General features: G+C 44.5%; 1 pseudogene; it reads left to right on the top strand.

Annotated features, from left to right (window-relative positions):
* The first annotated feature begins 778 nt into the window (after nucleotides 1–778).
* On the top strand, nucleotides 779–1,220 carry LOC114604426 (cytochrome b5 pseudogene; annotated as a pseudogene).
* The last annotated feature ends 10,346 nt before the right edge of the window (nucleotides 1,221–11,566 follow it).

Raw genomic sequence — 11,566 nt, 5'->3', positions numbered from 1 at the left:
AGGTTTGATGGATTTGAATTAAACCTGGCCAGCGAAAATGCCCTTTCTTGAGGGTTAAGCAGAAATTCAAGGTAACTGAGGTTAGTTTCATGTGCCAAAGAAAGTTGAAAATAAAGAAGGGAACATGTTTTCTCTGCTGCTAGTTAGTTCCTGGCGCTCAATATCCCACAACCTAGTTTTTATTATAGCCTTGGCAGATGGTAGGGACATTGATTGCAAAAGTTCCACTGACAGTCCGAGTTACTGTTGTAGCCCTCGAGAAAGATAGGGGTCTTTTTATTATTATTTAATTTCAAGGATGGTGGGAGTATGTGTCCCTTAATTAAAGCAACCTAATGCCTATCCAATGGGACATGGGTGGTGCTGTGGGTTAAACCACAGAACCTGGGACTTGCCGATCAGAAGGTCTGCGGTTCAAATCCCTGTGACGGGGTGAGCTCCCGTTGCTTGGTCCCTGCTCCTGCCAACCTAGCAGTTCAAAAGCACGTCAAAGTGCAAGTAGATAAATAGGTACCACTCCGGCAGGAAGGTAAACGGCGTTTCCATGTGCTAGCCACATGACCCGGAAGCTGTACGCCAGCTCCCTTGGCCAATAAAGCGAGATGAGCGCCGCAACCCCAGAGTCGGTCACGACTGGACCTAATGGTCAGGGGTCCCTTTATATCCAATATTTCCCAATGTCTGTATATCTTGGGTCTACAGATGTTGTTAGGCAACAACTTCCACCATCCTTGGCGGAAGCCCAAAAATCCCCTTCGGTCGAGGCGGGTGAGTCTGAATGGTGTCGATGAAGGAGCACAGAAGTGCCAGGGATGCGCCGGAGCCCCACGAAAGGGGGTCTGTCTTCAGCCTGTACGAAGTGGTGAAGCGAAACACGGACAAGGAGACCTGGCTGGTCATCAGCGGATGCATCTATGACATCACCCGCTTCCACAGCGAGCATCCAGGTGGAGAGGAGGTTCTGCTCGAACAAGCTGGTAGAGATGCCACTGAGAACTTTGACGATATTGGCCACTTATCTTGGATGCCCAAGAGATGCTCGACCAATACCTTATAGGAGTGGTTCATCCATGTGACCATAATCCTAATGCCTCCAGGGTTCCAAACAAGTCTCCCTCTAAAGAATCAAGTTCTGGACAGTCTGGCTGATCCCTGTTTTGGGAGCCGTAGTCTTGGGATTGATGTATCACTACTATCTGATGGATGGGAAATCCTCCTGATTTGACCTTGGGGAACCTTTAGGACTGGAAAGCCACTGAAAATGGTGGGCTTTTACTAAATACTAGATTTTGTCCTTCACTTGTATCAGTCAGTCCAGCAGCCCTGGTGTCTGCAAAGCCAAGAGGGAATTTGGTGGGTCCCTCTGTTATCTTTCTTGTAACTGCAGAAACAGCAACTTCCTGCCATTCCATGGCATGGCATTTCTGTCACCATTGACCATGAGTCACTTTTCATCCAGCAGCTTCTGGTTCGTCGTGATGGTGCCTCTGGCCCATGCCAGCCTGTCCCATTAAGTACCAGCAGAAAGAGATGGCATGCTGTCATCATTCCTCTCTAGCAGGAGACCAGCAAGAGAAAAGGCCCCACCAGCACAGCGCAGACTGGGAACGGCCGCACACCCACCTCTTCTTGGGTGTTTTCCTTCAGCATCTTTCTGTACATAAAAAAGAGTCAGTGTGGTGTAGTAGTTAAGAGCGGTAGTCTCGTAATCTGGTGAACTGGGTTCGCTTCCCTGCTCCTCCACATGCAGCTGCTGGGTGACCTTGGGCTAGTCACACTTCTCTGAAGTCTCTCAGCCCCACTCACCTCACAGAGTGTTTGTTGTGGGGGAGGAAGGGAAAGGGGAATGTTAGCCGCTTTGAGACTCCTTCGGGTAGTGATAAAGCGGGATATCAAATCCAAACTCTTCTTCTTCTTCTACATTGTTTTTGAAATGGTCAAATGAGTGCATTTTTGTTTCAGTCTTCTGGTTTACATAGTCCTAACTATTTGCCTTTTTAATCTCCCTGATCTGTAATAAAGGACTTTCCAATTACTCTGGTTAAAAAAGAAAAACTTCCACCATCCTTGACCACTGGACCTTGCTAATGGGAGCTGGATTCCGAAACATCCAGAAAGCCACTAGCTCTGATGCTTCTATGTCATCAGCCCTTGTTGTTTTTTAAAATGTATTTTTATTAAAGATTTTCTTGATTTACAAAGGTATGTGCAATGTCTCTCTCTCGTATTTTTTTCCATGTAACATTTTTTTCTTTTTCTTTTTAAACAAATTGGTTTCATTCGTTGAGACATTAGGAAGAATATGGGGAAAGAGGTTGAGGGGGGGGAAGATGAGTGGGAGTGGGTTTGGGTGGTGATGTTTCTATTTTACTTAATATATGTGAGGTTTTGTGTCAGGTCATCAGCCCTTGTTAAAGCAAAGGGAGTCCATATACGTAGCAGATCCCCTATAAATGGGCTGCAGAGAAGGTTTAGAGATGTTGCAATCTTTGCAATGACTTAAAAGGTAAAGGTATCCTGCCAGTTAAGTCCAGTCGCGAACAACTCGGGGGTTGCGGCACTCATCTCGCTTTACAGGCCGAGGGAGCCAGCGTTTGTCTGCTTCTGCAGACAGTTTTTCCATGTCATGTGGCCAACATGACTAAGCCGCTTCTGGCAAAGCCAGAGCAGCGCACGGAAATGCCGTTTACCGTCCCGCCGGAGCGCTACCTATTTATCTACTTGCACTGGCGTGCTTTCAAACTGCTAGGTTGGCAGGAGCTGGGACTGAACAACGGGAACTCACCCCGTCGTGGGGCCTCGAACCGCCAACCTTCCGATTGACAAGTCCAAGCTGTGCAGTGGCTTAAACCACAGCGCCACCACGTCCCTGCAATGACGTCATTCAGATCAAAATACAAATTTCTTGAGCTCTGATTCTTATGAATGCAATGTATGAGAAGTCCGGTCACCTTTTATCTGGTGTATGGCTTTGCAGCCAATCAGCCAAGCCTCAACAGTTTTCCGGCGTGGGGGGGGGGTATGCTGCCTTCCCCTGCATCACAACCAGCTGCATCATCTGTGCTGGGGACAGCCCAGCCAACCTGCTGCCATAGAGGGTGTGGCCACGGGCCATTTAATTTTGGCATGACCGGCCGGCTCACTCTTCCTTGCCTTTTCATCAGATCACCCTAACCACCCACCCTCTTTTCATGCTTTGCTGTGATATGACCTTGCTCTGGCAGTTGTCATATGTCAGCCTGGTTGTTGGGGACATGTAGGAATTTTCCCACTTGGTAAATTGGCACCGCCATTGGGTTTTTGCCTACCTAGTAGCAATCATCACAACTTTTGTGAGGTTAGGTAAGCCTTTGTTTGGTTGGAGGGGAGGTTGTTGCCTCGCCTGCCCCTCCTCAGTAAGTGTATCCTTTTAAAGGGATCCAAGGTGTGAATACTGTCCAAATCCTGGGCATGGGCTAGGGCCATGTCACAGCCCCTACAGGAACCCCACGGGGTGCCGCTATCTGACGTAAGTTATAGGGCACCCCCTATTGGAGGTTTGCCCTTCCGTGGACTCCCTGAAGATGGACAGGTGTCAATATATAGCCTGGCTTCACCCCAATGCCTAAGCCAAACCACTCACATCTGTAACCAATAAAATTGTGGCCTAGTTGGAACCCATAAACCAAATATTCCGTGTTGGTGTGATTTATTGTTCTCCTGGGAACTTTGGGGCTCGGGTGCCTTGGCATGAAATTAATTCTCTTGAATTCCCCAGAAGTTCTTTTTCAGGGAAATGAGATTATGTGCATGTGTTCAAACTGACTGGGCTACTTTGTAAGTTTTATGCAGTTCCTCACCCAGAGCTAAAACCTTCCCTTTTCACAATTTATTTGAAGGATTGTGGTAGTTGTATGTTTAGGCAGCTCTCCCTTATAGCTGGTGCTTCAGGATGAGTGCAGGGTGAGTGAAATAAGGCTACGCTCCCTGGCTGTCCTGTTTTGGAACCAATAAGAAGCCCATGTGGAATGGCAAGAAGGGTGGGCTGATTTATTCAGCACCAAGGAGAGCTCCTAATGAGCAACTTGCTCTGATGAGGGCTAGAGATGAATTAAGGCATTTTAAGCCACTGTCCCCATTCTTCCTTGCTTATGCTCTGTTGGAGAATGACAGACATTTGAAGGGACAAGGTTCCGGAGTGAAGAAGAAACTTCTTTGATGGAACAATGGCTGCAAATGATGTGAACCCTCATTTTTCATCTCAACTCAAACAAGTATGGCAGGTTTTTTTAGGGATTCATAAACCCTCAAATCCTGTTGAGCAGAGGTGATGGGGGAGGGATGAGTGTGGAAATGTGGTCAAATATTGATGTATCTACAATTGTTGCCTACCTCCAGCATTGAGAATACTGTTTGTGTTGACCATCTTGTACCATGTGCCTTGTAGATTTTTTATTATTATTATTATTATTATTATTATTATTATTATTATTATTATCATCATTATCATTATCATCATTATCATCATTATACTTCACCCATCTGGCTGGGTCTCCCCAGCCACTCTGGGTGGCTCCTTTCTTTTCTATTGTCTCCTTTCCCTTATTGTTCAATGCCCACTAATGTTTTCTCGTTTTAAAAAAGAGAATTAAATCGACTCTGTAGAATTGCTCAAACCAGCACGTATGCACTTAACTCTAGAAAAATCTATGTTTCTCTCTTCAAGTTAATGTGAGATCAGAAGAGAAGAATCGTTCTCACACTAATTATCCGTATCGGAATTTACCTCCATAGGCTGCAACAAAATGGATTTTTTAGTTGGGGTCCAGGTATTATTTTCTAAGGACAATATGAAGAAAACTAAACAGAAGTTATCTTTATAAAGCCATGTCTATCTTTCCTATAGGGACGCGGGTGGCGCTGTGGGTAAAAGCCTCAGCGCCTAGGGCTTGCCGATCAAAAGGTCAGCGGTTCGAATCCCCGCGGCGGGGTGCGCTCCCGTTGCTTGGTCCCAGCGCCTGCCAACCTAACAGTTCAAAAGCACCCCCGGGTGCAAGTAGATAAATAGGGACCGCTTACTGGTGGGAAGGTAAACGGCGTTTCCGTGTGCTGCGCTGGCTCGCCAGATGCAGCTTTGTCACGCTGGCCACGTGACCCGGAAGTGTCTCCGGACAGCGCTGGCCCCCGGCCTCTTAAGTGAGATGGGTGCACAACCCTAGAGTCTGTCAAGACTGGCCCGTACGGGCAGGGGTACCTTTACCTTTACCTTTATCTTTCCTATGCAACATGTGCAGAATTTGTTGAATCTCTGGCAAGATAGCTTTACAAGAAAGCTGCCCGTGTTGCACCTAATAAGATCTCAGCACAATGAATGAGAGCAAATTAAATACCTACAGGCGTCCATTGAGAAAGAAGGGATAATTTACCATTTCCTTCCCCAGAGCATACATTCATTAGAAGAAAATAAGCAAGCAGCACTGCCACAACTGTTTACAACAAATGGGTAGCTTTAGACTCCTGTGCATCTCCACAGTCACTCCCATTGTGGCTTCTTCTCTTATTCTGGATGTTGTCTAGGAAGCTGTAATTTGGAGAAGTTGTCTTCCATCCTGATCCATAAAAACACTGTGAAAAAAAGTGGCTGGGTCCAGACTCACCATGAGTTATGGGATGTTCCTACTGAAGGTAGGTAGGTGGCAGAGGCAATTCCATTAATTCTCTTGTGGCCGTCTAAAAATCTGCTCCCCCTAGAATTGCTGAGGAGTGCAACTGGATGAGGGAACTGGCAAAAATGGCCTCCTATCGTTCCCCTTTTGGGAGAATGCTCTGAATCTCAGTTTGTTTCACAAGTGGGTGGAGCCCAGGATCCAACCAATCAACTGCAATGCACACATAGAAAACCCAGACCCTCCAAGTGTCCCTATTTTCCAGGCATGTTCCTGATTTAGAGAAGCCATCCCAGTTTCTGATTTGATCCTGGAATGTCTCACTTTTCCTTAGGACATCCCTGTGTTGGAGGGTATGGAGTTATCCGACCCCCAAGCCATCTGAAGGCAATCCTGTATAGGGAAGATTTTTAAAAATGTTTACTATTTTATTATGTTTTTATGTATGTTGGGAACTGCCCAGAGTGGCTGGGGCAACCCAGTTAGGTGTGTGGGGTATAAATAATAAAATCAGTAATGTGGAATTTCCATTGGAGAAATGTTGGAGGGTGTGAGAACAATCTTCTATGAAAACTTTGTGATAAACAGGGGGGCATCTGGAATTATTTTTTATCCTCCTGTTTTTATGGTCGCTCAAACAAGACTTTCATATTGTATTATCATTACCAGTTTGTTTGCTTTTTTTTGTTGGTTGGTTGGTTGGTTGGTTGGTTTGTATCCAGCCGCCTTTGACAAATTGTCACAATGACTTATTATCAATGAAATAACATAGTGGAGGTGGTATTCATATAGCGTGAATATATATTGCATTGGGACACGGGTGGCACTGTGGGTTAAACCACAGAGCCTAGGACTTGCCGATCAGAAGGTCGGTGTTTCGAATCCCCAGGACGGGGTGAGCTCCTGTTGCTCGGTCCCTGCTCCTGCCAACCTAGCATTTCGAAAGCACGTCAAAGTGCAAGTAGATAAATAGGTACCGCTCCGGCGGGAAGGTAAACGGCGTTTCCGTGAACTGCTCTGGTTCACCAGAAGCGGCTCAGTTATGCTGTCCACATGACCCAGAAGCTGTACGCCAGCTCCCTCGGCCAATAAAGTGATATGAGCGCCACAACCCCAGAGTAGGCCATGACTGGACCTAAAGGTCAAGGGTCCCTTTACCTTTACCTTTATACTGCATTATCTAAAGCAAGATAGGCCAAAAAAAAAAAAATGAGGTCTCAGTGCCCTCAGTCACAGTTTTTGCCAAAATTCCGATGTTGTCCGATTCACTTTAAAATGGTGTCAAACACCTGCAAATTGCCGTCTGGAAACACCACATTTCCAGGGAGGCGAAAAAATGAGCCCTCAGCGCCATGACCCACGGGTCATGGATTTCACCAAAAAATGAGGTCTCAGCGCCCTGGCCCTCGTGTCACGGTTTTCGCCAAAATTCCTGCATCCTGGCCAAGCCTGGCCTGTGTCTGCAGGGGAAGTTTCACACACACACCCCCACACACACCCTTGTCTACAGCAGTTTCAGGAGGAGAGAGAAAGACATGTTACACCGTTCAAGGAGGAATTACCGAGTTACCAGATAGTGGAGGAGAAAGGGGAGGCGAGAGTGCCGCCGGCAGAGAACTCACTGGAGAGTATGGCAGATCCTCCATCTCCTCAGGCGCATCGGTCCCTCTGCATTTTAGAACAGAGAAGGCAGAGGGGTGGAACTCCAGGAACTTCCTGTTGGCGCCCAGGATGTTGTTGGGGGCGGAAGAGTCGGGGCTCAGAGTAGCAAATGTCTATCTGTGTGTGGAGACATGGATTCTTGTCTTGCAACCAGATAAGGAAATAAAAAGGACGATACAACGCAAAATGCTTGTTATTCCTGCCTTTGACTTTTCCTGGTGAAAAAAATGAGTCCTCGCCGCCCGAACCCGTTGGGCCATGGTTTTCAGCAAAATTCTGACATTGTCCGATTCACTCGGAAATGATGCCAATGACCTGCAGATTGCCCCCTGCAACACTGGGTGGTGCAAAAGCCGCATTTCCAGGTAGGCCAAAAAACGAGCCCTCATCACCCAGACACGTGGGTCACGGTTTTCGCACAAGTTACAACAATCGTTCAATTTACTTAAATTTGAAGATATCCAGTTGACTCAAATGTGGTGCCAAACACTTAAAATTTCTCCCCTACAGTGTTTGATGGGGCAAAAAGCAAATTTTACAATAAGCCAAAAAATAAGTCCTCAGTGACCTAACCCAAAAAAATTAAAAATTTTCGAAAAAAATATCTGACACAATTTCACCAAAAATGTGCCATTATCCAATACAATCAAGAATGGTGAAAAAAGTGTTGCAAATTCACCGCTGAAAGGTTTGGAAGTGGAAAAAGAAGTCTTTTAATCATAGGAGAAGAAATCAGCCCTCAACGACTTAAACTGCGGAGAAACATTTTTCTGAAAAAATCCCTAAGCCCTGGGGTCACAATTTCAGCAAAAATCTGAATTTCTACAATACACTCAAAAATGGTGCCAAACAGTTGCAAATGCTCCCCTGACACGTTTGGAGGTCAAAACAGAAGGCTTTTTATCACAGAACAAAAAATCAGCCCTCCACAATGTAACCTGCGAAAAAAGATTTTTTTGAAAAATTCCCTAAGCCCCGGGGTAACAATTTCAGCAAAAATCTGACTTTTGGCTATTCAATGAAAAATGGTGCCAAACACGTACAAATGCTCCACTGAAATGTTTGCAAATGCTCCCCTGAAAGGTTTGGCAGTCCAAACAGAAGGCTTTTTATCACCGGAAAGAAATCAGCCCTCAACAACTTGACAGGTGGAAACAGATTTTTTTGAAAAAATCCCTCAGCCCTCAGCAAATTAACCGGCAGAAAAAGATTTTTTTGAAAAAATCCCTAAGCCCTGGGGTCACAATTTCAGCAAAAATCTGACTTTTGGCAATTCACTCAAAAATGGTGCCAAACGCTTGCAAATGCTCCCCTGAAAGGTTTGGCAGTCGAAACAGAAGGCTTTTTAACACAGGACAAGAAATCAACCCTCAACAACTCAACCAGCGGGAAAATTTTTTTTTAAAAAAATCCCGAAGCCCCGGGGTCCCAAATTCAGAAAAAATCTGACTTTTGGCAATTGACTCAAAAATGGTGCCAAACGCTTGCAAATGCTCCCCTGAAAGGTTTGGCAGTCGAAACAGAAGGCTTTTTAGCACAGGACAAGAAATCAGCCCTAAAAAACTAAACCGGCGGAAAAACATTTTTTTGAAAAAACCCCTAAGCAATCTCAGCAAAAATCTGACTTTTGGCAATTCACTCAAAAATGGTGCCAAACGCTTGCAAATGCTCCCCTGAAACTTTTGGCAGTCGAAACAGAAGTCTTTTTATCACAGGACAAGAAATCAGCCCTAAAAAACTTAACCGGCGGAAAAAGATGTTTTTTTAAAAAAAACCCTAAGCAATTTCAGCAAAAATCTGACTTTTGGCAATTCACTCAAAAATGGTGCCAAACGCTTCCAAATTCTCCCCTGAAAGGTTTGGCAGTCGAAACAAAAGGCTTTTTATCACAGGACAAGAAATCAGCCCTAAAAAACTTAACCGGTGGAAAAAGATTTTTTTTAAAAAAAAAAACCTAAGCAATTTCAGCAAAAATCTGACTTTTGGCAATTCACTCAAAAATGGTGCCAAACGCTTGCAAATGCTCCCCTGAAAGGTTTGGCAGTCGAAACAGAAGGCTTTTTATCCCAGGACAAGAAATCAACCCTCAACAACTCAACCGGCGGAAAAAGATTTTTTTTGAAAAAATCCCTAAGCCCCGGGGTCACAATTTCAGCAAAAATTTGACTTTTGGCAATTCACTCAAAAATGGTGCCAAACGCTTGCAAATGCTCCCCTGAAAGGTTTGGCAGTCGAAACAGAAGGCTTTTTATCACAGGACAAGAAATCAACCCTCAACAACTCAAACGGCGGAAAATTTTTTTTTTGAAAAAATCCCTAAGCCCCAGGGTCACAAATTCAGCAAAAATCTGACTTTTGGCAATTCACTCAAAAATGGTGCCAAACGCTTGCAAATGCTCCCCTGAAAGTTTTGGCAGTCGAAACAGAAGGCTTTTTAGCACAGGACAAGAAATCAGCCCTAAAAAACTAAACCGGCAGAAAAAGATTTTTTTTAAAAAAAAACCCTAAGCAATTTCAGCAAAAATCTGACTTTTGGCAATTCACTCAAATATGGTGCCAAACGCTTGCAAATGCTCCCCTGAAACTTTTGGCAGTCGAAACAGAAGTCTTTTTATCACAGGACAAGAAATCAGCCCTAAAAAACTTAACCGGTGGAAAAAGATTTTTTTTTAAAAAAAAAACCTAAGCAATTTCAGCAAAAATCTGACTTTTGGCAATTCACTCAAAAATGGTGCCAAACGCTTGCAAATGCTCCCCTGAAAGGTTTGGCAGTCGAAACAGAAGGCTTTTTATCCCAGGACAAGAAATCAACCCTCAACAACTCAACCGGCGGAAAAAGATTTTTTTTGAAAAAATCCCTAAGCCCCGGGGTCACAATTTCAGCAAAAATTTGACTTTTGGCAATTCACTCAAAAATGGTGCCAAACGCTTGCAAATGCTCCCCTGAAAGGTTTGGCAGTCGAAACAGAAGGCTTTTTATCACAGGACAAGAAATCAACCCTCAACAACTCAAACGGCGGAAAATTTTTTTTTTGAAAAAATCCCTAAGCCCCAGGGTCACAAATTCAGCAAAAATCTGACTTTTGGCAATTCACTCAAAAATGGTGCCAAACGCTTGCAAATGCTCCCCTGAAAGTTTTGGCAGTCGAAACAGAAGGCTTTTTAGCACAGGACAAGAAATCAGCCCTAAAAAACTAAACCGGCAGAAAAAGATTTTTTTTTAAAAAAAACCCTAAGCAATTTCAGCAAAAATCTGACTTTTGGCAATTCACTCAAATATGGTGCCAAACGCTTGCAAATGCTCCCCTGAAAGGTTTGGCAGTCGAAACAGAAGGCTTTTTATCACAGGACAAGAATTCAGCCCTCAACAACTAAACCGGCAGAAAAAGAATTTTTTGAAAAAATCCCTAAGCCCCGGGGTCACAATTTCAGCAAAAATCTGACTTTTGGCAATTCACTCAAATATGGTGCCAAACGCTTGCAAATGCTCCCCTGAAAGGTTTGGCAGTCGAAACAGAAGGCTTTTTATGACAGGACAAGAAATCAGCCCTCAACAACTCAACTGACGGGAAAAGATTTTTTTGAAAAAAAAATCCCTAAGCCCCGGGGTCACAATTTCAGCAAAACTCTGACTTTCGGCAATTCACTCAAAAATGGTGCCAAACGCTTCCATATGCTCCCCTGAAAGGTTTGGCAGTCGAAACAGAAGGCTTTTTATGACAGGACAAGAAATCAGCCCTCAACAACTCAACCGGCGGAAAAAGATTTTTTTGAAAAAATCCCTAAGCCCCGGGGTCACGATTTCAGCAAAAATCTGACTTTTGGCAATTCACTCAAAAATGGTGCCAAACGCTTGCAAATGCTCCCCTGAAAGGTTTGGCGGTCGAAACAGAAGGCTTTTTATCACAGGACAAGAAATCAGCCCTCAGCAACTCAACCGGCAGAAAAAGATTTTTTTTAAAAAAATCCCTAAGCCCCGGGGTCACAATTTCAGCAAAAATCTGACTTTTGGCAATTCACTCAAAAATGGTTTCAAACGCTTCCAAATGCTCCCCTGAAAGGTTTGGCAGTCGAAACAGAAGGCTTTTTATCACAGGACAAGAAATCAGCCCTAGAAAACTCAACCGGCGGAAAAAGATTTTTTTGAAAAAATCCCTAAGCCCCGGGGTCACAATTTCAGCAAAAATCTAACATTTGGCAATTCACTCAAAAATGGTGCCAAACACTTGCAAATGCTCCCCTGAAAGGTTTGGCAGTCG

The sequence above is a fragment of the Podarcis muralis genome, chromosome 9, assembly GCF_964188315.1.
Source record: "Podarcis muralis chromosome 9, rPodMur119.hap1.1, whole genome shotgun sequence".
Taxonomy (NCBI): domain Eukaryota; kingdom Metazoa; phylum Chordata; class Lepidosauria; order Squamata; family Lacertidae; genus Podarcis; species Podarcis muralis.
This window is presented reverse-complemented; position numbering and strand designations above follow the sequence as displayed.